Source organism: Nannospalax galili, unplaced genomic scaffold (assembly GCF_000622305.1).
Source record: "Nannospalax galili isolate Female #2095 unplaced genomic scaffold, S.galili_v1.0 scaffold182, whole genome shotgun sequence".
In the NCBI taxonomy this organism is placed as follows: Eukaryota; Metazoa; Chordata; class Mammalia; order Rodentia; family Spalacidae; genus Nannospalax; species Nannospalax galili.
In genome coordinates this window covers 2664423-2692397 of record NW_008348662.1, presented here as the reverse complement: position 1 = coordinate 2692397, position 27975 = coordinate 2664423, and the positions used below count along the sequence as shown (strand labels likewise).

The 27975-nt window shown below is 44.0% G+C and overlaps 1 protein-coding gene across 5 annotated transcripts in view; it reads right to left on the bottom strand.

Annotated features, from left to right (window-relative positions):
• Npas2 (neuronal PAS domain protein 2) overlaps positions 1-27775 on the bottom strand; it is a 189872-nt gene extending 162097 nt beyond the window's left edge. Inside the window, exon 1 of one of the 5 annotated variants that reach the window (XM_008845876.3) lies at positions 27486-27775. The gene's annotated coding sequence lies outside the window, so the exon portion shown is untranslated. Of the gene's footprint in view, positions 1-26723; positions 27377-27485 lie in introns of those variants that run through there. The other 4 variants (XM_029569735.1, XM_029569737.1, XM_029569736.1 and 1 more) reach the window with 4 other exon arrangements.
• Positions 27776-27975: the final 200 nt, after the last annotated feature.

The window sequence follows — 27975 nt, the reverse complement described above, 5'->3', positions numbered from 1 at the left end:
CTCTTTCAAGCCCACCTACACACTCTGGTGCACCTACTGTTGTGTGGCCTTTTCCTCGTAACTGAAACATTTCACCGGTAGGGAGGAAGAGGCGCATGAGACTCTGGAAGTAAACAAATAATTGCACAAGCACAAGCGCACACACGCGCACACACACACACACACACACACACACACACACACACTGTGTGTGTAGCTAAAACTTGTAAGTTTCTCAAAGGTCCCCCTCAGCTTTATAGAAGCAGTAAATAACTACTGGGGCAGGGAGAGACTTTGACCAATCAAACTGCTGAGCTGTAGAGAGGAGATTCTCCAGCCAGTGGAACTGTTTACAAGGGGTGTAGAGTGCTTCAGGGCTGCAGCTTCTGTGAGTCACTGCCTGTGTTGGAAGGGCTTTTTGGTCATGTGGCTGCTTTTGAGTCACTCCTGCTCCTGTAAGTAACCCTCACCCATGCTGCTGGTAACCACAATAAGAACTCATTGGTTCACTAGGTTGGACTTTGGTGCAATCATGGCTTTAGTCTGTTGTGAGTTCCCTTTCTTGGGTGAATAGATGTGTGTGTGTGTGTGTGTGTGTGTGTGTGTGTGTGTGTGTGTGATTTTCCCAGGAAATGTCTTTCACACAACATCTCTCTGCACAAAACCCCTGTGTCTTGGGAGGACATGAGGAAAGGGGCGAGGTGACCCGTTGCAGCTGCTCTGAGTACAGTCCTCTTGCCCACCATAGACTGGACTCTCTATGATAGGGCTCAAAGAAGGGCTCAGGCAATTGGGAACATGCAGTAACAATCCCTTCTCCAAAAGAGTTATCTTTTATATTGTTCACAGTCTAAAGTAGAAAGGGTCTTCTACATATGGGGGAGTTTGTTGACTGTGTGAGTATTAAGACATATAATTTCCAGATACTGGTCTACAAATTTGTTGATGGAAGGTATCCTTTGATGGTACAAAGGAGTTCTTTGATGGTAAAAGTAACTCTTTGACACTCACCTATCAAACTGAAAAGATTACTGTTTCAACGTATGCTGGCATGTGTGCATTCTGTCCTTCAGTGGGGGCTTTTCAGAAGCAGAGAATTCTGGGAAGTGACCCTTTTGTGGTGAGCTGGTATAGTTCAGGCCAAATGCAGAGGAGGAGATGAGCCTCTGGAAATTCTCTTTTCATGATCCAGTTTTATCTTTTAAAATCTCTTTCTATTTTATGAGTTTCCTTGGATCCCAGAGAGGTAAAACCTCCAGCTCTGACCCAGCTCTTGTCCCTCCCTATAAGAACTTCCAATGGCACTACAACTTTAATGCAGATAGTTCTAGAACTACTTACATGATCCTGAAAATTACAACCTTGAGAAACAAAACCAGGACTAATTTTGGGGAAAGCAGAATCAGGGCAGACCACAGAGGATACATGTGACTTTGTAACCATGATCTTTGCAAAATTGTTACTAATTCTGCTTTAAACTCCAGTTCAGCTGTGTCTTCCCAGGCCCACCCACATCACATGGGGCCATTGCTATGTAATGCCCACCCTGGGCTTCTACTTCTGCTGAGGGGAAAGTCCTAAAGACATTCACTCCTAAGTAACATCAGATTCATAAAGATTAAAAAAATATGAACCATATATTGAGGCTGGAGAGATGGCTCAGTGGTTAAGAGCACTTGCCAAACCATTTTTGGTTCCCAGCACCCAGGCTATGTGGCTAACAATCACCTTTAACTCCAGTTCCAGGCTGACACCCTCTTCTGGCCTTCAAGGGCACCTACACACCACACACACACACACACACACACACACACACACACACAGAGAGAGTTTTTTTTTTTTAACCCATGGTTCCCAGCTGCCCATTCCTCACTGGCTCTTTCCCTTTTTTCTCTTCCTCTCTTTGAAACACAAATGACATATTTCTCAGCATCTTTTTCTGATCATGTAGCTCCCACATGCTTTAACAAAATGGAAGTGGATTGTAAGGCCATTGAAACAACTGCATATACAGAAAAAAACAGTCCTTTACTCTTCTTGCCTCTTTGCTGGGGACTTCATGTGTTGCCGAGGCTTTATGATTATTCCTGAGGTCAAACAGAGAAGATGAGAACACTAGGAAAACGTTCAGCAGAACCTTTGAATTTTACAAATAGCACACCCTACTGAGCAGGCCCCTGTGAGCTTATGACTGAGGAAAAGTTTTATTTTGGTATTTATATATTCACTTACTTTTATTGTGGTGAAACACTTATTAGAGGAACCATTTTAGCCACTTTTGGAGGGTTATTCAGTGGCATTGTGTATTTTATCTTGTAGTTCTGTTGAAAAAGAGTGACAAGTTCAGAAGATGGGCATACATTATTTTTATGGCCATCATCTTTGTGCTTTCTGCTCATCCTCAAATTTAGCCATATGTGTAAAGCAGCAGCAACCACACCAACATCACTTTAGGTCAAATTCCAAAAGGAATGTAATGATCATTATTTCTCATATTCCAAATAAAGGGTTCTCAGCTAAAATCATATATAGCAGATGGTCCGAATTCCTTTTCAACTATATGTTTTTAGGGAAAAAAAGAGAGAAAACAAATGTTTCAACAGCACACAGCAGAACTTTCTATGGTCAGCACAGGCTCACAGTGGATGATGGATGGCCTTGATCCAATGAGGTCGTATTTTCTATGTAACTTTAGGTAAAGGACTGAAACTTTCAGGACCTCAGCTTGTGGCATAGTTTAAATGTTGCATCAAAAACTCATGTTGAAATTTACCTGCCATTGTAATGGTCTTAAGAAGTGGGACCTGGATGGGGTGATTAGGTCATGAGGGCTCCAGGCATTATCTTGGCAGTAGGTGTCTGATTAAAGGATCGGTTCAGTTGGTTTCTCTCTACCTCACTGCTCACTTGCCCTTCTGGCTCCCACCATGGGATGCTACAGCACCACATCCGGGACTTGTCAGCCTCAAGAACCGTGACCCAAACAAAACCCTATTATTTATTATTTACTTGAATCTCATGGATTCCGTTATGCAGCAGAAAGTGGACTAAGTTCACAAGTTCTAAAGTGAGGACCATGCCATGTGTGAAGTTGGTGGTTAATATATTAAAGCATTCCCAATAGTGAATGATAAGAAAATGCTCTCACTAAATGGTATGTATTACTATCGAGGGGCCCAAGTCCAGCAGCCAAGATGTGTGAGGCGAAGGAGCTACTACTAATAAAGCATTCTTACTATGATGACTTACTCTTAGAATTCATAAAAATACTTCAAATAACTTAAGGACATGGATAATTATTCTTTCAGTGATAAAAATAAATATTCTTTTTAACTTAAAAAAGGCTTATTGTTATTCTTGGTAGTCAATGGCACAAGAGTTGTTATTAAGAGGAAAAAAAATTTGACAGCTTTGAGTTAACTCCTACACACAGCGGACGTCATTTGATTTAAAAGTACAAACACACACAAAGGCAGGAGAAGAGATGTCTTTTTAAAACCATCCCCTCTTCAAAAATTGCAGATGTCTTTCAAAATCCTACACAATATTTTTAGAGTTTATTTATTGATATTAAATACTTTAAACACATTTTATGGAAAATTTAATGCCTTAAACTGAAAACTTTTTTATTGTATTCTAGAAAAGCAAAAGATTCCACAGCATTTCTTAATTTTAAGTGAGTTGCTACTTAAGGATTTTCTGTAAATGGCAAAGCAAAAACACAACAAATATACAACCAAGAATACCTCATGGGACTTCTACCTTCAGAGGACCCCAAGTGGCCTGATGGATGCCCCCATAGCTGGCAAGCATGCCCAGTCAAGACTGTGGGTACATCCTCTATATCTCAGGCCCTGATGCACCCAGGGCAGTGAAGCCATGGAATAATTTTCTTGAGTGGGACAAGGAATTTGCTGAAAGATCAGATTGTTCTAGAAATACCAGAAGGCTTAGAAAGATCAATCTTGGTAGAAACCCTTCTGCCATGATGAGGACCACCTCAGGGTTGAGAGCAGGTGTGCCATGGGCAGAAACCTGGTGTGGGCTGACCCTGTCTTATAAAACAGCTCAGCTCTCAGAGAAGCAGCTATCTAACATGGTGTCTGAGTTTAAGGAAGTTAGCCAGGTACCCAGAGCATACAATCTGCAGTGTTAGCGAGCAACATGGCCAAGCACATAGCTGATATCAAAGGATCACTGCACAGCCCAGGGCACAGGGCAGGGAACACTCATAGCCTAGGCACTTGACATGACTCATTAAGCTTTCTGGTGGCCAATCTTTCTGATTGAGACAGCAGGATCTGAGCAGCTTCTATACCAACAAGTGGTCTGGTCTCTTTATTCCCAGCCAGTGCTACTCTGACACAGGAAGACTGCATATACAAACAGAGCCACAAATAAAAATAGAATTCTCACTGTGAGCTGCAGCAATCCAGATCAGGGGGTCAGCCTGCCCTATGCCAGATTTGTAGGAAGTCAGACCACTATCTCTAACAACAGTCCAGGAAGCCAAGTAATAAACTGTCAGTCCCAATGTCCAGGACTTGATAACAAGAGTGAGCTGACAGGTGACCTAGTTTTTGTGCCCACTTTCAATTTAGGACCAACCAGAGGAACCAAGCCTGTACTCCTAACTGATCACATAGCTGGCCCCTTTCTAGTTAGCCTGTCATTGACTCTGCTATACCAACAACCTCCGGTCAAGGAACACTCCAAACTGTCTCTTTCTTTCATTATAAATTTTCTCCTATCCCTGTCTGCCAGGGACAAGTGGCTAGCTCCCTCACTGCAGAGAGCCTTCATGCTTCTTGCTTGACAGTCTTCCTTTATTCCCTTAGGACAAGGTCCCTGATACCTTCCTCGTCTTTGCCTCTCTATCTCCTTTTCTAACCAAAGCACCAAAGGCAATTGGACAAATAACAATGGAAGAGTCAGCCATGACTCAGGAAAAAGGTACATGCACACATGAGCAGTGTGTACAATCACAGACCTACAGATCCCCTCCTCTCACCTTCAGGTAGTGTGTGTGACTCACCTGGGAAGCACCGATAGTAAACAGTCATTGGTGTATAGTCAAAACAATCAGAAATGGCCCACATCATCTGTGGACAAGGAGTGTGTGTTGTAAGGCACTATCCTCTGCACCAAACTGCTGCCATCTTCATGAGGTCAGCTGTGCCTACTTTCAAGAGCCCATCCGTTTGGGGTCTGTGGACTGTCAGCATTCCCCAGAGGGAATAGGGACAGGGAAGGTCATGGTGAGGTCACTCAACCCTCATCTGAGTATCTGGTCAGTCCTCCCATCCATTTGTATGCAATTCTGCCCTACTTGCACGTGGTCTTGGAGTCTTAGGGAGGGGGAAAAGTGGGGAAGAGTAGGAAGTGGGGGTCTCTCTATGAAACTGGAGAAGCCATCATCCAAGTTGGGTGAAGACTTTTTCGTGCAGTTGCTTTGGGGTCGTTCCCACTTCCACCAGCCACCCTCCATCCAACCTCTGTAAGTAAGACCAATAAACCCATTGATTCCCTAGTTTGACTGTGGCAGGCTCAACTTTGGTTTGTTCTTAGGACCTCAGGGGGAGGAAGATATTGTTCACATCTTCCCAGGGAAGAAACTCTTCAGAAATGGAGCTAAATGAAAAGGAGAGCTGCTAATAATTGAGTTTGTTTCCACTGTACCCTTACAACTGATGTGCATCAATGTCATAACCTGCACCTTCCATGCGCAATGTGAGTAGGGAACAAACAGAAATTGTTCATAATTGTGGGCTCCTTAGTACAGGTGGAGGCCAAAGGGGAAAAGAAAAAGTGAACTCTTCTTATTTGGAACAGTCTCACGTAGCTCATTTTGGTCTCAAAACTTGCCACTTAGCTGAGAATGACCTTGAATTTCTGATCTTCCTGCTTCCACCTCTGTCCCAGTCTGAATTCTATTACTGTGATAAAACACTTGTCCAAAACCAACTTGGGGAGGAACGGGTTTATTTGGTTTGCAGGTTACAGCATATCATGAGGGAAACAAAGGCAGGAACTCAAAGCAGGAGGTGAAGCAGAGACCGTGAAGGAACACAGCTTACTGCCTTCCTTCCCCCAGCTTGCTCAGCTACATTTGTTATACAGCCCAGACCCCCTGCCCAGGGATGGCACTGTCCACAGCTGGCTGAATCAGCAACCAAGAAAATGCCCACAGACACACCCACAGGCCAGTCTGATAGGGAAATTCCTCAGTTGAGATTTCCTTTTCCCTGATGACACGTTGACAAAAACCAACCAGTACAACTTCCCAGGCCACCACGTCTGGTTTATGTGGTGCTGGGGATCAAACTCAAGGTTTCAAGTATTCTAGGTAAGCATTCTACTCACTGAGCTATGTCCCTAGCTGAAAAGATGAACTTCTGAGTAGCATTTACATCTATTTCTTTTAATTCTCTGAAAATTAGTGTTCCAAGTGGAAAGTATATATTTAGAAAGAGCTATTAAAATGCTTGCTAGTCAGAGATCCTAGGTCTGTGAACATTCCAGGTAAAGGTCCTGTGAAGGTTTGAGTGGGTCCCCAAATTCATGTGTTGGAAACTTAATCTGTCATGCAACAGTGTTGGAAGGTGGAGCTGAGTAAGAGGAGGTTGGGTCATGAGGGTTCTGCATCAGCAAACAGTGGGTTCCTGAGTTTTAAAATAGCTTCTTGGCTGTTGTCCTCTTGCTCTTCTCCCTTCTACCATGGGATGATGCAGTATAAAGGTTCTCATCACCTGCTAGACTTCCCAACTACAACAACCCTGAGACAAATCTCTGTTTATTATAAATCACCCAAACTCAAGCATTCTGTTATGGCAACAGAAAATGGACTAAGGCAGGTCCTGATCAGGAACACTGAGCCTCCTTAGCATCCCCTTTCCCGCGGTGTCTGCCCCGCAGTGGTATTCCATGCTGAGCACAGTGCTTTGCCCAGTGAGAGCGTGACAAGTGCTGGGCCCCATGTCAGGGAGTTAAATCACTTTACCATGTACAATGATAACTATATATTAACTGGGTTAGCATTAACCAAAAAAAAAAAAAAGCATCAAATGGTAAGGCTGTGGAGAACCTGCATATTATGGACCGTTCTAGCAGGCTAGGTGTCCCCCCAACCCATGCCCCATCATTTCTGTTTTTCTGCCTCTTCTTTTGAGAATCCAATCACCCAAATCTTCTATTTTTGTCTCTTGGCTAACCACAGAACACAGGACATGAGGACTGGACTTCCTCAGCTCTGGAATGGCTTACTGGGACACCATCTTCCATCTCCCATTTTCCAACCTATCAGGGCAACCAAGCAAAACACAAGAAGTTTAGAGAAGGCAGTCACTGATGCAAGGATCATTTATCTCCTCATTCACCTTCATTCACTGGGGACCTTCCAGACAGACTAATTAATATCATCTGCTTCTTCCAAGGAAATGGAAGATAGGTTCTGTTGTTGTTTTTAATCAAGAAAATAATTCATATTAATACTGCAGTTTGGAAAGTACGTCAATTAAAATTATTTCCTTTTTGTTTGACATAAATGTTAAGAAATAACAGAAAAGATGGGTCAATTGCAAAAATGACTACAAAGGACAAAAATTTATATTGAAACACTTTATTTTTTATAAAAAATTTTATATGTGCATGCCTACATGGATATATGTGCATCACTTGCTTACCTGGTGCCTGTGGAGACAGAAGAGGGTGTGTTGGATCCCCTAGAAATGGAGCTGCAGATGGTTGTGAATGGCACAATGTGGGTGCTGGGAACCTGAACCCAGGTCCTCTGCAAGAGCGGCAAGTGCTCTTCATTGCTGTGCCATCTCTCCAGACCCATGAAAAAATTAAGTAGCTTTCCTTTCTGGGACTGAAACAAAGTCCTCCCGTAATGGAAGCTCTAGTCTCCTACTTATCTAAGTAAGCGCTTCCTACATAATTGTACCCCAACCCTTCCACCAAATACCAAAACAAAATCACTGTTTGCAGCCTGACTTTTGTTTGCAGCCTGACTTGAAGGTGTGTGCAATAGCAGGGGCAGCTACAGCCAACGATTAAACATGGAACAGAGCAGACTTTGGATTTCAATCAGAAAATCTATGAAATTTCCGGATGGGGCCAATCAGCTTGGAATACCAGAACACGGACACCAGCATCCTCTATCCCTTGCAGGGACAGCTTAGGATGGAGTCATTTCATCAAACTGTCTGTTTCTGTAAAAAAATAAATTCAGGTAGTTTGTAAAATCTGGCTATCAATGTACCAAGTATCTTTGGCACTTGACTGTGTGGAACCTTGTGGTCCTGACAAGGAATGAGGACTGACCTATCACCTTACCTCCCCAGACACAGCTCAAGATAAGGTCAAGGTTTCTTGGGCCAGTGAAATGCCTAGTTACTTGGTGCTGCTTTGACAAATGTGAAGTGTTGGAGAGGCTGCCTTACCTTGCATGGTCAGGTAATTTGATGTGTGAACACTGAAGAAACAGGAGGGTTCAAATGAGGGAAAAGTTCTTTGCTGACACATCCAGGCTGATGCAACAGCTGTAGTGTAGGCCCTACACCCAGACCACAGGCAAGGTGAAGAGTCCTGAAAGTCAGTGTCTAGGGATGCAGACCACCTTCCACCATGAGGTGTGGAACATAATGGAATTTCGCTGTGGTCAGGCAGGACAAGAGCATATGCCTACCGTCCTGTCAGGCATGAGTTCAGTCTTGTGGAGTGGGTCTTAAATCCAATCAGAAAGTGATTAGTTGTTTTCATAATATTCGTGCCACAGTATTGATGAAACTTCCAGGCCAGTACTAGCTTGACTTTTTAGTGTTCTATGACTAAGTATATGTATCTTCAGCCATGGGGTCTTACCATAAAGTCCTAGAGGGTAACCAAGAGTTATGGCAACAGCCTGCAATATTTGAGGGTCTAGGGGACCCCACTGACTAACAACTTCAAAAGAGGTAACCACAACTGGCACTAGGCTTTTTATTCAATAGCTTATAATGTCTAGAAGAGGTATTACCCATCTCCTGTTTCAGGGTAGTATCATTTAAAGTCTTTTCATATATTATATATTTAAGAAGCTTTTACAAGAGTAGATTTCTATATGACTTTTTCAAAAGTCTTCATTGATAATTATTCCTCCCCATACTCTGTCCTCTACCCTGCCCTCCCATCCCCCATCCCACTTAATCTTCCTGGCTGTATTAGTCCCCTTTCCCTCTTCATACCACCTGCATTCTATCTCCCCTCTCTTGGAAGCATCCCCCATTGCCCCTTACTAGTTTCCTGACTTCTATGCCCATACTCCAGCTTAAGTTCACGTAGCTAAAGCTTCAAAGCTAGCATCCACTATTAGAGAAAACATGACATTTGTTTTTCCAGGTCTTGGTTCTTTCATTTTTCTTAATATCTGAATAATATTCCATGTATGGATGGAATATATTTTCATTATTCATTTGGCAGTTGATGGACATGTTTCTATTACCTGGCTGGGGTGGCTTGCAGGGCCCCAAAACAAATCTTTATTAAAAGAAAAAAATAAATGTTTGTGCTTAAAGAAAGACAAACAGGGCATGTTCTCATATGTGAGATCCTGACTCAAAAACAAACAAACAAACAAAACAACAAAACCCCACAAATCTCAATTCTAGCTCTTATCAGGTTTGCACTTTGGGAACACTGCTTAAATGCAGGCCCTCTATAAGATGGAGGTAATTGTCAAGCCTCATTCCTGGTGTTCTGAGAATTCCCTGAGGTTGAGAGTCCCTGGGCACATGGTATTTTTGGGAAATGAGCAACACTTAGTGTTACCATCAAATTTTCTACAGTGAATATGTGTGTCCATGCCAAATAGACTTAGGAAAATAGGAAAAAAGTATTAAAAGGTAAAAATAAATAAAACTTACATGATCCCTGTCTGTGCGGCTTTGATCTTTTGGGGGACGTGTTTAGGGTAGTGACCAGAGGAGGCCATAACCAGCTGATGTGCCTAGTGACTAAAGGTTAGAATATAGGCAGACTGCCCTACAGAATTCTGTAAACACACACATTCACATGCACAAAGAGCCATACATGTAAACTTATATTACCTTTGCACATATATGCACACGTGCACACATGCATATAAACACATTTGCAATACCATGCACATCTGCATATACCTGCAAATATATATAACACAGTGCACACTACACAAATAATGCATGCATGCAAACACAAATACATGTACACACAGATAATACACATATCCACACATATAAATACCCATCCACATGGGCACACACACATGGTCAAGCTTTTAGGTGCCAAGAAGACTAGGACTCTGTTTCCAATATTTATATGTCCAAATGTTGAGAGCCCAGATTTAGCCAACAACTCTAGGACATACCACATCGGGTACATGGGACTCCCTGACCACTGGAGATAATTTATTCCAAAAGGTCAAACTAAGAATTCCAGATCCTTTCCATTCCACTTCCCAAAATCAGTGCTTTCTCTCCCTCCTGACATTGTTAATGGGGCCAAGAACCCATGGCTAGGTAGATTATAGGTCCTAGGAGTGAACCCATTACTATTATTCTGCTAAATGGACACAGTATTAAACTGAATCTTAATGTTTTATCCACATAACCATAGATTAGTGCATCTCCCATCCCTCATTAGAGAATCTTCTTTTGTGGAAGGTGTCTAACACAAAGGTTCACAACTGGTCAATTTGCAAAGACAGGAGACTGTGGAGTGCTCAGCCCTAAATGTGTCATCTAATTCAGCCTCTGCCATCCAAAGCTCTGGAATCATCACAGAACATGCGGTGGAAAGATTGCAAGAGCTAGAGGCAGTGGATGACTACATCAAAATAGTATTTTCTAGACACCACAGAAGAGTTGTGCGTATGAACTTAGAGCAGTTGTGACTGCATGCACAGGACCTGCACAAGATCAAGTCAGAAAAAATTCTTGCATGGGGGAAGGAGATGGTCCCACTGTTAGCTGAGGAGCTATTGGCAATTGACGGCTATGGGGAGTGGGAGTCAGTTTGGTTACCTATAATCCAGTAGATGGCCCTACACCCATGCAAATCCTGGCAGCACTAAGTGGACTTAGTGAGTTTTATTTTTAAAAAAGAACATATAAAATCAGGAGGAAATAGTGATGGTGGGGATGGGGAGAAGTTAGAGGAGAGGGAATGGGGGTGGACTTGATCAAAATACATTTTATGCATGTCTGAAGTTCTCAAACAATAAAAAAGACAAATATTTATCTTTATTATAATTATGGTTATGTGTGTATCTGAATGAGGGTATCTGCATGTAAGTACAGCTGCCTGTGGAGGACAGAAATGTTGGAACCCCTGGAGCTGGAGTTATAGATGGTTATGAACTGTCTGAAGTAGATGCTGGGAGCCAGACTTGGGTCTTCTGCAAGAGCAATATCAGCTCTTAACCACTGAGCCATCTCTCCAGTCCCAACACAAACATTCTTAACTGACATGAAACAAAAGCTCTAGACAATTTTTGATTTAAAAAAAAATGAATTGGAGAAAACTCTGAGGACCACAGAAATAATTTGTATTTTAATATACAAATTTCTAAACTGTAATCATCATTTTTTTTGCACATTAGAAAAGCTACTTCTTTAAAGCAATGGAGCGAAGTACTCTTTAGTCTTAAGTACCAACAGTTTTCAAAGGAGCCTACTTTTATTATGTCATGTGATCATCACAAAGGGAAAGTGGACCTTGTTATCTCGATTTCTCAAGAGGTAGAATTAGATCACTGCCCTGAGGCCTAAAAGGGTGGAAAGGTTGCGATGCCTCAGCAGGTGAAGGCACTTACCACCAAGCTGAGGACGTAGTTTCATCCCTGGAACAATTCCTGGAAGTTGAACTCTGTCTTGCACATGCACACTGCCATACACACACACACACACACACACACACACACACACACACACGCCCACTAACACTAATGTTAAAAGAAGATAAAAAGATACACAGGTGTAGGTGGATGTTGTAACATACAACATTAAAAAAAAAAAGATTTATTTTTGTTTTGTTTTGTTTTTAGTTGAGGCACGGTCTTCATGTAGTCCCAGCTGGCCTGGAACTCACTATGTAGACTAGACAGACCTCGATCTCATAGAGATTTGCCTGCCTCTGTCTCCCTAGAGCTGGGATTAAGGGTGTACACACACACACACACACACACACACACACACACGCTCACTCAATCAATGTAATAAAAGGGGCTGACCAGGGATCTCCTGGCCCCGGGGCCCAGCTCTCTGCACTGCCGTTCACTGGCTATGCAAATCAATCCTCAAGAAAAATAAATCAGCTCATGCATTCACAAAAAGTACATTTTTAAATTCAAGTTACAGGCATCAGAAAAATGAGTTAAACTGGTGATGGCAACTGGGAACTTAAACGATACTGGATTTTTCTTTTATGTCATCATTCCAATTCTGCCCACATTCCTAAAATGATCAGCACCTCTACTGGATTCCAGGGAGGGTCAGAAAGGAAGTCTATGAGAGCACAGTGAAGAAGCAGGTGTTACCCTCATGATGGGAGGCTGGAGGCTTTTCACTCCCAAGACTCTGTCAATGCTTAGCCTCGGTTTCCCCTTCTATAACATGTGAATGGCTCTAGCTTCCCGACCTCCAAGTCACAGCCACCTGCTCCCTGACTTTAGGGGACCCACTCCTGGGAAGCAGTAAAGCTGAAGATTAGTGTCTCTTCTACGTCATCTCTCTCACTGTGTGCAGCATTTTTTCCCTTCAGCTGGTAGAGACAAAAAGACGCAGTTAAAGAAAATTCAGTTTATCTTCAATCACATAGCACGTTAACTCCAAATGTAGCCCGGAGTTTCTGGACAGTTATAAGAGGTCATTGCAAAGGTAGGCTGTAACCTGTCTGTCTATAAAATGTCACAATGCAGCTGGCACACAGAGAATGGAGTATCAGGACAAATACGGGGCCCCAGTGATCAGAATGAACTATCCACTCTGCCTGGATTCAAATGAGCTCAAACCTTTGCTCTGTCTGAAACAAAGTCTCCTTGGGATGTTAGATTTTACCTTAGAAAACTGGAAAATTCTGGAAGGTTAGGAGCCCATTCCTGCATGATTCAGGTATCTGTGAGCAGCATAATTCCCCTGGAAATAGCAAAGGGGTGCGGCCTCCAGTCAGGATACTCTACGGTGTTCAAAGGCTTGCTTGGTTTTAATTCGTGATCTCAGAGAAATCTACCCAGGAACTAACAGAAGCTCCATGTTTCTCAGCTCACCCATCCCCTATCTTGATGCAGTTTATCCTAGATCACTTCTATTGTTGTGATAAAAACACTGATCAACACCAACTTGGGGAGGAAAGGGTTTATTTTATCTTACATCTCCCAGGTCACAGCTCATCACTGAGGGAAGTCAGGGCAGGAATTCAGGGCAGGAACCTGGAAGCAGGAACTGAAGCATAGAGCACAGAGGAACGCTGCTTATTGGCTTGGCCAATGCGCAGCCTGCTTCCTTATATAACCGAGGACCACCTGCCCAGGGGTGGCACTCCTGCATCATTCAACAAATCAAGAAAATGCCCCACAGACATGGCCATAGGCCAGTCCAATGGAAGAAATTCCTCAGTTGGGGTTCTCTCTACTCAGGTGTGTCAAGTTGACAACCGAAGCTGTGCAGCACACAGGTCTTTCATATTTCTAACCAAACTTTACCCCATCTAGGAAAGCTGAAGAAAGGTTCTATGCAAATTCCACCTCTTTCTCCCGACCCCCGTGGCCTGGGTACCAACTTTAAATGTGGGTAATGCTTTATAACACTGAATAAGGGAGACACCAAAAAGTGGTTTTGGTGATGCAAAGAGTTGATGTATGACTGATGAAGAAACAATTGCTTGGTACAGCAACTCATGGTGCTACAGTTTGGCTCCTTAGCATGCTCAAAGCCCCCACCTCAAGTTACTGGAAGGCAGAGGAACCTTTAGAAAGTAGGCTTAGTGAAAGGAAGTTAGGTAATTGGGGGCATGATTATTTTACTTTTATTTATGTGTATGAGTGTGTGTTTGTGTGTGGGTATGTGCAAGTGAGCACAGGTGCCAGTGGAGGACAAAAGAGGGTGTTGGAGCTCCTGGAGATGGAATTAAAGGCAGTTGTGACCCACCCAATGTGAGTGCTGGGAACTGAATTTGCATCTTCTACAAGAGCTGTAACTGCTCTTAACCACTGAGTCATCACCCCAGACCCAAGGTCACATGCTCTGGAAAGGGGCCGTGAGACTTTCAGTCTCTTCTCCCTTTCTCTTTTGTTTTCCTGGTAAATGACTGCCCCATTACCTGCTCTACCGTGTGTCACCACAGGCCCCAAATGGCAGGACCAGTTGTGGGCTGGAACCTCCAGAACTGAGCCAGAATAAATCTGTTCTCTATTGTCTCAGGCATTCTGTTATAGTAAATAAAAAAAAAAAAAAAAAAAGACAAACACACCTGACTTGCATCTTTACACTACTGGAACACTGAGACACCTTTCTAATAATTATTAACTCCTGAACACATTATTTCATAGTTGGAAAATACGCCCCCAACCTCACCCATCACCATTGTTTTCTTTTCCTTCTTTCTTTCTTTCCTTCTATCTGTAATCTGTCTGTCTGTCTGTCTACCTATATTGCTGGGATCAAACCAAGGGTCTCATACATGCTAGGCAAGTGCGCTGCCATTGAGGCACATTCCCAATCTGACTTGCCATTTCTTCTCTCTGATACACTTCCTATGTCAGTCTGAGGGCTTATTTTCTAGGATTCCAAAACTGTATATAGCTCCAAATAATTCAGATAGATGTTACTTGCACTTATCTACATGCAGGCAATACATGCATACATGTAAAATAAAAAAATAAATAAAATATTAAAAAAAAGAATTTGGGGGAAAAATAGAAATTGCTTGGGCTGGGGTCATAGCTTATTTGAAGGAAGTGCTGAATAGCTAACTTGAACTCTCTGTAGGAAAAACATGAGGATGATTTCTCGGACAAGTTTTGATTTTTGGGTGTGCATATATATGTCAATCACAGGATAGGTCAAATTATCATGATGTTTATATTTAGATTTTGTTTGCTTTCATAAAAAGTGGCGGCAGAAAGGGAGACAAATATGAAACAGATCTAATTGGGCCCCATTGCTCCCTACAAGAAAAGCCCAGTATCTGTGCCCACAGCTGCCAGGGTGGGAGAAGGGCTGGGGTATCCTGCCCTTAGCAAGGTAATTAGATTTCTTTGGGGATCTTTCCCAAGAGTTAAATTGAATAAACAATTTGGAAAATGCTGTTAAGGGGATACAGAGTTGCTTTAGCATTTAAGAGCCCATATTACTCTTGAAGAGGGTCTGAGTTCAGTTCCCAGCACCCATGTTGGGTGGTTCACAACCACCTGTAACTCCAGCTTCAAGGGATCTGATGCCCTCTTCGGACCTCCATGGGCATCTGCACTCATGTGCACCCTCATCCCCACCTCCATAGACATAAACACAAAATTAAAATAAAAAGCAAATAAATCTTTGAGAATTCTGTTTCTAAAAAGCCTGTAACACTTTGGTCATGTTTTCCTTTATAGTTCATTAAGTATTGAGTTTTTCACGGCTGCATGAGGGGAGACATCATGATAACCCTGAATGATGTTTAGCAGAGACTTCCAGAGATTTCTCCATCAATCAGTAGGTCAGTTTTCAAGGCATCTGGGGGCCGGGTGAAATGTTGATTTATAAACATGGTACCTGAGTAAGTGGTCCTGTCTTTTTCGCTCTGACTTCACAGTTGAGCTTGGCTAAGGAAAGCTGTACCTGACTCCAAGAAATTGAGGAGAGACAGAACAAGTGTTCTGATTCACCAATCGTCATTACAGCCACAGAAACAATTTTGAAAAGCAGGTTAGCTACTAAAAGATGGCAAGGAATGGAATAATGATTTTGCCCTAAAAAAGGTTTTCCTGCAAGCATCCCTCTTTTGTACCCTTTCAGGCTCAGCCTCCTTCTCTAAAGGGCTTGGTGGCACATATACACCAATTTGCACACACCCAGCAGCACACAATAACATACTCCAGAAAAGTGCTTAAGCTGAGGAAGGTGTGCTTTGAATGCTTAATTTGTTCTAGACACATTTTCTATCTTCTTGGAAGTGGCATTTCAGAAAAAAGTAAATAAATACTGGTTATTCTATTTTGGGTCTTTTTTTTTAAGGGCTACATTCAAGCTCTGGCTCTGACTATATTTGTGTGAGTCATCTGACTTCTCTGAGCATCAACATCTTACTCAAAAAATGGCAGTAAAATAACACTGCCTTTAAGACAGTTTTATTGAGTCAAATGAGAGATAGAAGTGTGCGGACGATGATTTCAATGCACAGGGTCCTAGGGTTAGTGATATTTTACCTTGTGTAAGTGGTAAAGGAGAAAGAAGAAAGAGATTCTCAAAGAGGTACCCCACAAAGTCATGGTATGAATCTTGTGGCTGACCCCAAGGCTCTTTTCAAGGGCTTGAGGACTCTTGAAAGTGGTTAAGATAAATTTTAGCCAGACAAAGGAACGAATTCTGGTGCCTTATCACAGAGGGTGAATACTATCATGAATACTGTTGTAACATATAATTTTTAAAGATATTTTAATTTGGGTCTGGTGGCCCATGCCTTTAACCTGAGCACTTGGGAGGCAGAGGCAGGCAGATCTCTGTGAGATGGAGGCCAGTGTTATGGGCGTGCCGGTTTCACGGAGCACCAGCTGCTGGGTGTGGCGCCGGTCTCCCACAAGTCGCTGGAGTGCGGCGGGTCCCGCGGGCCGCATCTGCTGTTCGGGTCCCTGGCTCTCCGCCACTGGGGTGCGCGGGTTTCACGCACTGCGTTGCTGAGGGTCTCTGCTACTGGGGCTGGCGGCTCTAGGACCCCTGTCAGCTGCCTGGTCAGTTCCATTTCAATTTCCACCATGCACTCCCTCTAAGTTCGAGACCCGTTGGCCACCAGGTCACGAGGGGAGGTGCGAGAAACAGCGAAAGCAGGGTCTCCGTGAGTCGTGGTTTACTAAGAGATAGCCCTCTCCTGGAAGACTGGATCGTAGGCAGTAAGACACAGAACTCAGCTCAGTCAGATTCAGTGGTACCGCTCCTTTATTCAGTGGCTCAGCTTGGCTCCAGGTCTTAGTGATTCAGCTCCGATTAATTAGGGGAAACCAGGATATTTTATACTGTGGGGGCAGTGGCAAAAGCCTTAATGGATAGGTGCATTTAGGATGCCTCATTTACATGTGGTGGTGGGCTCCTGCCAGGCTGCCAGACATTGTCTGATTATCACACAGGAAAACCTGGCAGTTCCTATGCCAGAGGCCATGTTTTTGGTAGGGCATCTGTGGTGGCCACTTCAAAAGGTGAGTCAGGAAGAGAGGTAGGAGGCCCCCTGCTGAAAAGAGGAGTCTTTCCATCAGGTGCCGAGCTCCTTAGAGCTATCCGGACATGGAAGACTGCGACCCTCACAGCAGGATTCCCCAACAAGAGTGATCTATACAGTAAGTTCCAGGCCAGCTGGGGCTACAAGGAAAACCCGTCTCACAACAACAACAACAACAACAACAACAACAACAACAACAACATTTGTTTTACTTTAAATTATGTGCATGTATGTATGTGCATGTGTATCTGTGTGTATGTGGGTACAGGTGCACATGGAGACCAGAAGAGGGCATCAGATTCCCTGAAGCTGGAGGGGTTACAATCAGTTGTGAGCTGCCCAACATGGGTATTGGGACCTGAACTTGGGTCTTCTGCAAGAGCAGTATGTGCTCTTAACTGCTGAGCCATCACTTCAGCTCTGTAGCATCCAATTCTAAACAGCTCAAAGAGAAGCTAAATTTCCTGAGTTGATCCACACACAACATATACATGTACTATGAGAACATAGTGTATCCCAAAAGGATGTATAAGCATCTGTCAGATTGAAAAGTTACTATAGTAGTTAAGCATTTTATTCTTCATCACTGATGCAAGGTACATTTTTATTATTTATCTGAAAGAACCTGGATGTCAGAATCTAACAGTGAGGAGGCTCCAGAATAAATGGGCAGTGTGAATCCAACCTTGTCCTCGTTTCTCCCTGGACTTGCTTGTCTCCAGAACTCTGACTTCCTTATCTTATTATTTTCATGTGAGAGCACAGATTGTGGAGAGTATTCAGGGAGGTAAGCAAGACAGGGCAAAGTTGGCCATTTTGTCTACACTGTGTTCCTCCCAGGACTTCTGGGTGGTGCATATGTTGACTGAGGCCAGGGAAACATTGTTCCTGCGGACTCACTGGGACTGGAGCCCAAGAAGTCCCTGATTCTCCAGGTGAAGAAACTTCCTTGAGAGACGGCAAAGAATGGGAAATAACCAGCCATTCAGAAGTGGTGGGCAGGCCTGGTGCCATCCACAAGCTCCAGTGCCAGGGCAGGCGCCTTGGTTGTTCATCTCCAATTTCCATTTGGGAAACATGAGTCGCATTACACCAGCCCGTCACTGAGGTCTTTTCCTTCTACCTTAAACCAACTTATTAATCAGAATTCTGCATATGTGAACAGATTCCTGGTACCACTGAAAATCACCTGGGAAAATCCTCTTTGGAGGATTCTGGCACAGGAGAAAAATGAGAGAATCCTATCAGGGTAGTTGGAGTTGAGCCTCAGTCCCTCAGAACAACCGTCTTTAGAAATAAAAAAGGTTACATAGCCTGCCACATTTGTCACACACAAATGACCTCACGCAACCCATAAAAATCTCAGAATCCATGGGAATACACAGAGGCTGTTTGATTTGGATTGCAATCTTGGGCACAAAAGGTTATCATCGTACTTTGTTCTTATAAATGGAAAAGGCTTTGGAAAGCAAACTGTGCAACCCAAAGCAACTGCCAAGACATTCAGAGTGTTTGGATTCTGTCGTTGACTCTAGCTTTCAAGGGGACACTGCACTATCCTGTGTTTTGTAATTGCTACTGTGTACGTGTCAGAAAAAAACAGGTGCTGGCATGTACCCAGCTGTATATTCAGGAGTTTGAGCGAGTCACAACAGCAAGTAATAAAACAATAGTACTACTAATTTTTTTGTGAAACTCTCCAATGATTGTTCTATGCTCCTGATTTTCAGTCTTGCATATTGATATCTCCGTTTCATAGATGACGAAACTGAGTCTTAGGTGAATGGGGCTTTCCAAGGTCATTTGGTCACAGCAACTGTGTCAGGGTGCCAAGCTTTGTGCTGTTGGTCACAAGCTGTCTTCATTATAACACACAAAGTACTGCTGACCTGTGCAATGGTAGCCAATCACAAATTGTGATTTCAAACAAGGTCGTAGGTCAATGCTGGCACACCCAAGGAAAAAAGAATGTGTTTATGGATCTCTCATAGAAGGAGATAGCAGTGTATGCCAGAGCTGCTAGAAAACACAAACATAAGGGCCTGCAAGATGGCATAATGGGTGAAGGCTCTTCTTGCCAAGTTTGGTGACCAGAGTTCAGTCTCAAGATCCCACATGTAGGAGGAGAGAACCAACTTCTGCAAGTTGTCTCCTGGCCTCTAACTCAAGCTGTGGTGCACACATATGCACACGCACACTTGTGCCCATGCGTGCGAGTGTGTGTGCACGTGCACACCCACCCACACCCACACACTAAATGTAATAAAAAATTTAAAAGTAAACATAAACAGAGCCTCAAGTCAGTACATGTTAGTGACACCACCCAAAGAAATGAGGACTGAGACTCTGCTGTTCAGTGGAGACACGTCCTGAGACAGAAACCCAAGGAGACTTTGTACCTAAAAGTAGAGGTTAATTTGGCTGATCACTTTGAGCAGCTACCTTGTCTAAACAGAGCACAGCTTTGTAGAAACTAGAAGCATATAGAGAACTCTTCTTTTCACCCTGTAAGCATGATGCCATCTTTAGTGGGCATCCCTTACTTCCTAGGTCTGAGCCTGGAGGCCAATCCAGGGTCTGACACTGACAAGCAGCAACTTTCTTGCAGGGAGAATATTGCTATCTCAGTTATTGGAAACCCACTGCGGGGTCATAAAAGTGGCAAATGACTGCTACCAAGTAGCTCCACATACAGTCAGCCCTCCGTATCCACCAGTTCCACACCTATTGATTTTATCAATCATAGATTGAAAACATTCAAGAAAAATAGAGTGTCTGTATTGAACATATAATCACTTTTTAAATGATTTGCATAACATTTGCACTTTAGGTAGTATAATATTTTCTTTTTAGGTGGTATAATGTACCAATGATTTAAAGAACACAGGAAGGTATGAGAAGGTTACATGCAAACATGATGTCATTTTACATAAAGAACTTGAGCACAATCAGATTTTGGGATCTGTGCAAATCCTGGAGACACATTCCCAAGGACACCAGGGATAACCTTGCCAGTCAGCACATATAGAAACAGAGGATACAAATTGAACCATGTCACCCCCATACCTAGATCATCATTTTTGCAGATCATGAGAGAAACTTCCCTGGGCTCGTACAGTATAAAACCAGGCTTTGGTGGGAAAACCAGCAAATACTAAGGCAGGGGCAATGTGGAAACCTACTAGTTGAGTGCTTGCAGGCAGGTTTCTAAAGTAATCAGAGGCCAAGGGTGACTGCTAGACTGGTGGGAAGGTAGGCCAGGTACTGTTTCCTCACAAAAGAATCAATGATGCTTCATTGAGGGGTCACATCTGCCGTCTGGTAGGAGCTGGAAAAATCCTTCTCTCACCCTGACCATAGAACATTAGGGTTGCTAGGTGGGGTTACACACACCTGTAATCCCAGCACCTGTTGCTTTGAGTTCAAGGCCAGCCTGTGCTATATAGTGAATTTGAAGCCAATCTGGGCTACATAAAGTGAGACTGTCTCCAACAACAGCATTTAAAGAGCACTATGGAATACCTATGTTCTTGCCCTCAAGAGGTACTGGAGGCCTAGGACATTCCTAGATCCAGCCAGAGCCCAGGCTTGGCTATGGGAGTCCAGTGGACATCTGAGGAGAGCCGTGATCCTAGCAGCTGTCTTGTGTCCAAGAATGACACCGCAGCACTGTAGGGAAGCATCTAGAGAGCAGCTCAAAGTAAGAGCAGGACTCTGGGCTCTGGGAGCTGAGAGTCAGCACTCAGAGGCGTGAATAATGCAAAATAACAGGCGATGAGTTAGGGGCTGCAGGCATGAGAAAGTGTAAGAACAAGGAATGAGATGAGCAATGCAGGAGAGGGTCTGCTTACAGTGAGGTCACCTTACACTCCAAATCCTAGTGTCCAGACTCTCCACCTGGTCCTACCCCATAATCTCCCAAAGGGATGTGGGGAGCAATTGAGAGTAAAGATGCTAGAACGTGGAGGCTGTTCACCCTGCTAGTTAACCTGTCGCATGAGAAAGTTGTGGAAGTGCAGCTGCGAATGAGCAGGTCCACTATCCCAGACCACTGGCTCAAGGCCACTTCACCACTCTTTATGTGAAGGGCTGAATTTTGACAAGGGCTGAGGATGGAAAGCCCCAGAAGTAGCTGAGAAGTAAGAACTTCCTTTGTCTCCAAGGAAATCTAGCTTTTCCTGAGCCATCAATCCTAGAGACAGTTAGCAAATCAAAACCTGCATTTGAAAGGGAGAGAAGGGAATTCTCTGACCTGAGGGATGGACCACTGCAAAGCTGTCCTGCTCGCTTGCTCTGAGTCAGTTTCTTTCCCTAGGCAGTGTCACTGTCACTACAGTGGAGAAGGGGGAACATGAGAGTAGACTCCTCCGTGACCATTAAGAAGCCCCAGAGAGGTCCTGGATCTGTTTGCCGTCATTGCTTGAGCTGAGTCCAGGGTCTCGGCCTCACTGCTGCCCTCATAGCAGTTTCCACCACAAACACACCCAAAACCTTGGGTTCAAAAGTATTCCTCCCCAAACAGCTGCATCGCCCCCTCCTCCCCATCCTCTAGTTTATATTAGTGCATTCAACCAATCCCAGGCTGAAAAAAATTAAGCAAAATCCTGTCCATACTGAACAAGACTTTTTTTCTTGTCAACATTCTCTAAACACAGTATTAACAACTACTCACATGACATTACATTTTCCTAGGTATTATAAATAATCTATGGGAGATTCAAAGTGTACGAGAGGGTGTATGCAGGTTCAACAATACTCAGTTTTACATATGGGATTTGAACATCTGTAGATTGTGGTACCTGTGAAAGGAGTCCTGGACTTCCTGACTTCTCAGAGAAACTCCCCTGTGGAGGCCCGTTCTTCACCTTTGCCTTCTTCTGACCCAGCCTGCCATGGTGGCCCATGGTTACTTAGCTAGCAGGCATTGTGCCCACACACCACAACATGTTCTGGGAGAAAAGGAGTGGCTTCCTTCCTTGCCTCTTCTTAAGAGCTAAGGAAGTTCCCAGAAGCCTCTGAGAATCCCATCTCATATTTTATTGGCAAAGATGGGGTCCTTTGCTCACATGGAGCCAATCACTAAAAAGCCCACAGGCTCACCAGGGTGCCTGTCCTTGCTTTATTCACCACCTGACTCAGGAGGTAGACAACAAAGCCAAGTTTCTTTCAGGTCAAAAAGGGGGGGCTAGGTGCCACAGGGGTAAAAGAGAGTTTTTCTTCTTCTTAGGACTTTTTTAAAATTATTGTGGACTATTAACTAAAATTTTTATAGAAGATTTTATATATATGGTTAACCTTCATTGTTGGCTTGACTGGATTTAGAAATACAGCTCTGGGTGTGTCTGTGAGCATGTTTCCTGAGAGGCTTAACTGAGGGCGGAAGGCCCACCTTGAACGCGGGCAGTACCCTGCCATCTGCAGGGATCACAGATTGAATAAAAAGGGGAAAGCGAGCTGAACATCAGCCCCATCTTTCTCTGTTTCCTGACTGGGATGTGGTAAGACAAGCTACCTCTGGCTCCAGCTGCCGTGACTTCCCCACCATGACAGGCTGTTTCCTCAAACTGTGAGCCACAGTAAACCCTTCCTTTCTTAAATTGCTTTGGCAGGCATTTAGTACCAGCAATGAGATACGTTACTAAAATATCTGAAGATGTGGGCAATTTTCATTTTTTCCATTCTTTTCTATCTTTTCTAAAACCTCCATGACTCATTTTTATAAACAGAAAAATAATTTTTAAAACGATCTATCTTTTAATTATTTACCTACCAAAGGGCATTAATATCCCTTGTGAAACAGAATGACATCATTTTGCTTGAAAAGACTTAATGAATCACATTGCTTGGCTCTATTGTCTCCTATCACAGGAACTCATATCTTCTAGAAATATGGACAATTTTCAGTGGTCTAGATACATTATCTGACCCATGTGGCAGCAAAGTCCACAAAGTTAGTTGGATATGGTAGCTCACACTTGCAATCCTAGCTCTCAGGACGACTGACTCAAGTTTGAAGCTAGTCTTGGTTACATAGTAGAAACTGGGCCACTTCTCCTGAGATAAAGGTGAGGGAAAGTACTGCGTTGTAATATGCATCATCCTTAGATATCAAGAAGAAACTGGGTCTCAGAGTGGGGAGTGGAAAATGCATCCCAGGCAAATACCAACAGGTCCTGCACTGTCAGGTTACTTCTACTGAGGTGAAAAAGACTGCTTGATGGCTTTAATCCTTAAAAGTGCCCCACCAGCTCTCAAAGAGTATTGTTCTTTCCTATATTTTAAAGGAGTGCCTGAAGACCATAAACACCAGTCTATAGCCACAGAACCTGTAGGTTAACAATGAGGCATAGCTTCAGGTAATAATATCACAAGACTACCAACAAAAGCTAAGCAGAAGCCAAGGAGCTGCAGCACAAGGGGGGATAGGTGCAGGCTCCCTATCATTTTATTTTGCTCAGACTAACCTCGACATGACCAGTCCTCCAGCTTTACCTAGCCTGATTCTCTATTATGCCTTGGGCTTATGAGTTAACCAAAGTGAATCTCTGGATTGCTGAGCTGTCTCCTCCTCCTCCCTTTCTGGCTGCCTCTCTGCCATCAGTGGTAATAGAAGCAATCCTGTTTGCTAGGCCTCACACATGCCCCTTACTGATAATCCAAAGACTTGGCAAGGTAAGCATCCTTCCCACTGTTTTTGTGACAAGTACACTTCAGCTGAGAACAGTGAAAAAGCTGCCATGAGACAACCAGGTGCTGAGGAGGGAGGCAGGACCCCATTTTCAGTTTAAATCCATCGCCATCTCATTAGCTTGTCAGGTGAGTAGGTATGACCCACCTTCTATATAGTCCATCATCTGGGCTGATTATTTAATACATGCTCCGGAAACATGTGTTGAATGAGAGTAAGTGTGCAGCACTGAGAATTGGTTAAAAAAAAAATACTGAGGCTCCTGAGCTAGGATCTGCATTTAAAAAGCCCCTCCCAGATGATGGACTGCGTTGTGACAGCCCATCCCCTCCATCTCTTTATACACACTGTTAATGTACACCAGTACAGAAGAGAAACTCTCTTCTTTCTATTCTGAGTCATCAAGTGGAAGCAGATATCATGACCTGCAGAAGTTGAAGTGGTTTCTTGGAGGAAATTTACCTAAGAAATAACTTTGCTTAACATTGCACATGGTACCCAGTCTCAAAAATTAGAGTGAGAAACAGCATTGCCTTAGCTAAAGAGGGAATGAAAAATTTCTCCTTTACACGCTCATATTTTAATAAATGTTTACCTAGTGCACTAAGGTACTATTAATCATTGTCTGATTTAACATAGAATTACTCATATCTAAGTATCCCATTAACTTTCAGAAATTTCTAACCTTTGGATAGTGATTACCAACAATTCAGCTCACTTCCCACACCTATTTATTGAGCATCTATTATAAACACTGCTTCATAGAGATGAGAGGAAAGGATAAAATATGAATGTGACAGTGCATGACCTGCTGTCTTTGCTACAAATAGAACAGGGATGAGGAATATGCTAATCAAACATCCCTGTAAGCAAAAAAAAAAAAAAGGCTTCAAGTACCATTTTCACTACATTAATGTGAAACTCAATTAGATGCTTGCTATGATGAGCCAATTAAACTGTTGGCACAAAGCAGCCAAGAATACTGAGTCACTAGACTATTTTCAACCCCTCACAATCTGACCTGTGCTGGGAAGATGTTGCAGTGTATACTGTTATCAGCACAGGACCCCAGAACAGTTGGCCACTCATGTCAAGAATAAAACACATATATACGTGTTTTTAAACTTCACAATGACTTAGCCCTTTGGCTTCTAAAGGCTCAAAAGCAAAATTCTTTTAAAAAGTACATATAAAGATGGAGAAACAAAAAACATACCCATGTATTAGTTTAACCTGAAGAAGTTCAATACTGTTGAATTCTGCACTTATGAACAAATAGCAGTGTTGAAGAGTAAGCTAACAAAATTACTAAGACCTAAGAAAGATGGAAAACAAAGATGAATTTAAACTGATGACACACTAAGTGATTTTTACAAACTGTTTTGATTATTTCCTTACATTTTCATTATTAAACATCCTGAAATCTAAAGCAGGGACCAAACTGTAAACAAACAAAATAACTAGACAACCTTTAAAACTTACTATTATTTTCCATATAAAGATCAATTCTTTAGTTACCGCTGGAACATCTGTCATACCAGGAATTTTTTTTCCATCATACTAATTAGGAGAGTCTCACTTGATTCTTTTCTGGGCACGCTTAACTCTTGGGGGTGTAACATTTTATTAACAACATGTTTCCTCTAGAGTAATCCTCTCAGAAATCACTCTGGGGAGTGGTGAGAATAAAACCATTTCTACATTTTCACAGTGGGACGGATCAGCAAATAAATAGAGGTATGGATTTCTAAGAGGAAACTGGTAAAAACACATTTACAATTCTTCTAAGCCACATTCCACGTCTCTCTGTGAGATGGAAGATAATTACCAAATGTCTTTATGTTCCACACTTTATTTTTAACTAAATCTTTAAGCAAACTGCTGAGAAATGCCAATAGTTCTACGGGTCTGGGTTTAGCTCTAAAGATTTTTGCTTTGTAAAATAGTGGCCCAGATCACAATATTTCTTTGATTATGCATGTTTATTTGGGGGCTGTTTTTTAAAAATAAAATTGGGGATTATTTGTGACAATGTTTTCCTTTAGGGAAGTCTTAGTTGCAGAAAGATGGAGCCAATATGAGCCCTTGAATTTGAAGGGTGTCTTCTAAAGGGGGCAGTTCTGTTTTTAATGCAAGCCATAATTAGTTGGCCAATTTATCGGCTGGAAGAGGATTTCTCTGTGAGAGACACAAAGGTATTTCTAGAACTGAGTATGGCCAGGAACTGCCTCAGGACTAATTACCTGGAAAGTCCAAATGGGAAACCCTCCTATTAATGAAAACAGTTCTAGGGATCAAGACAGACTGTCTCCACCGACTAAGTTAATGTAACAACTACTCAACATTTTATCTGTAAAGAAACAAGCTAACGACCTGGGTAAGCTTGGAGCAGATTCTAACGCAATGGCTAAAGAAGGAACTCCAGAACTGGTCCTCTTGGACCCTTCGAACACCTGTTGAACACTTACAGCCTCTAACTTTTTGAACTGAAGACTCCTGGATTCATCTTTGGAAGGTTTTAGAGTTTGTGGAAATGCATGTGTATTCCGTGGGGTTTCCATCTTGCTTCATCAACAAAACTGGTTACGAAATATTTGTAAATCACGGAGGTGAAAACAAACTTTCTTACCTTAAACAGTTAAGAAGAGGCAGGCACAGGGCTGGCTTTGAACTGAGCCTCTTGGTACCAGTCCCTTCCCCTTGGTCCCCAACTTAGGGTTTTGTTTTTGTTTTTTGCTTTTTTTTTTTTTTTTTTTTTTTAAAGGTTAAAGGTGCATCCCTCTTCCGCTCGGGGAGGGGGCACACCTCACAATTAAACAACCCGCTGGCTTCCAAACTGGGGTGTCCCGGGAGTCTGGCAAAGCACTCTGTAAGCGCACAGGACCCAGCAAACCAATTCCACCTGGAGCCAATTCAGCCCAAGGGACGTTGTGACACCACGGACCCGGACGCTCACGCCGCACTGTCCTGGCATCCCCCGGCTCCCGACGCTTAGAGGTGCCTGTGATGGAGCTGGGGAGGGGCAGCGGGCAATCTCCAGGACTTGTGTCCGGGAAACAGCCCCTATGTGCCCCTATGGCACCCTCCGAGGCCCCCTTCCCCATCCGGAGGAACCGAATGCCTAGTTCTCTCGCTCCCGGGGCCGGGTGGTTGCGGTGGTCTGCAGGACGTGACAGCCGGGACTGCGCGATCCCGCGCGCTGAGGTCTCAGCTCCCGGCGCCCCTCACCCCCGGGTCCCCTGCGCTGCGCAGCCTCGCGCTGTTTCGCACCCGAACGGAGCTCCCTGGCCCGCGCGTCCCCAGCGCCAGCGAGCAGGTGACCCGGAGCTGCGACCCACGCGCATGTCCTCCCACCCGCGACCGCGCGTCCCCAGGCGTCGTGGCCTCTTACCTCGGAGCGGGCCGGGGCGGCCCCGCCGGGCTGGACAACGACTGGGCGGGGGCGACGCGCCTCCGGCCGGCGCTGGGAGCCGAGCGAGACCGGCGCTGGCAGCCTCTCCAGGGCGGCGGCGGGAGGCGCTGCTCTCCGGCCGCCGCCGCCGCCGCGGGTCTCGGAGCTCCGGGGCCGCTGCTCGGGTCCCTGGGCTCCTGCGGGAAGCCGGCTGGTAGCCGCAAACTCTTGGGCACACAGAGCCGGGCACAGCCGCCGCCTCCCGCCGCCTCCTCCGCCTCCTCCCTCTCCTCCTCCTCCCGCTCCTCTTCCTCCTCCTCCTTCTCCTCCTCTTCCTCCTAAGCTTCGCAGCTCCCGCGGCCGCAGGCTCCCTCTTGGCGGAGACCCAGCTCGGGACACGCAGTCCGCGCGCGCCGCAGGCACACAGGGCCCGGGACCCCGGGACCCCCGGCGTCTCCCCGCTGTGCAGACACCCGCGCGTCCCCAAGGC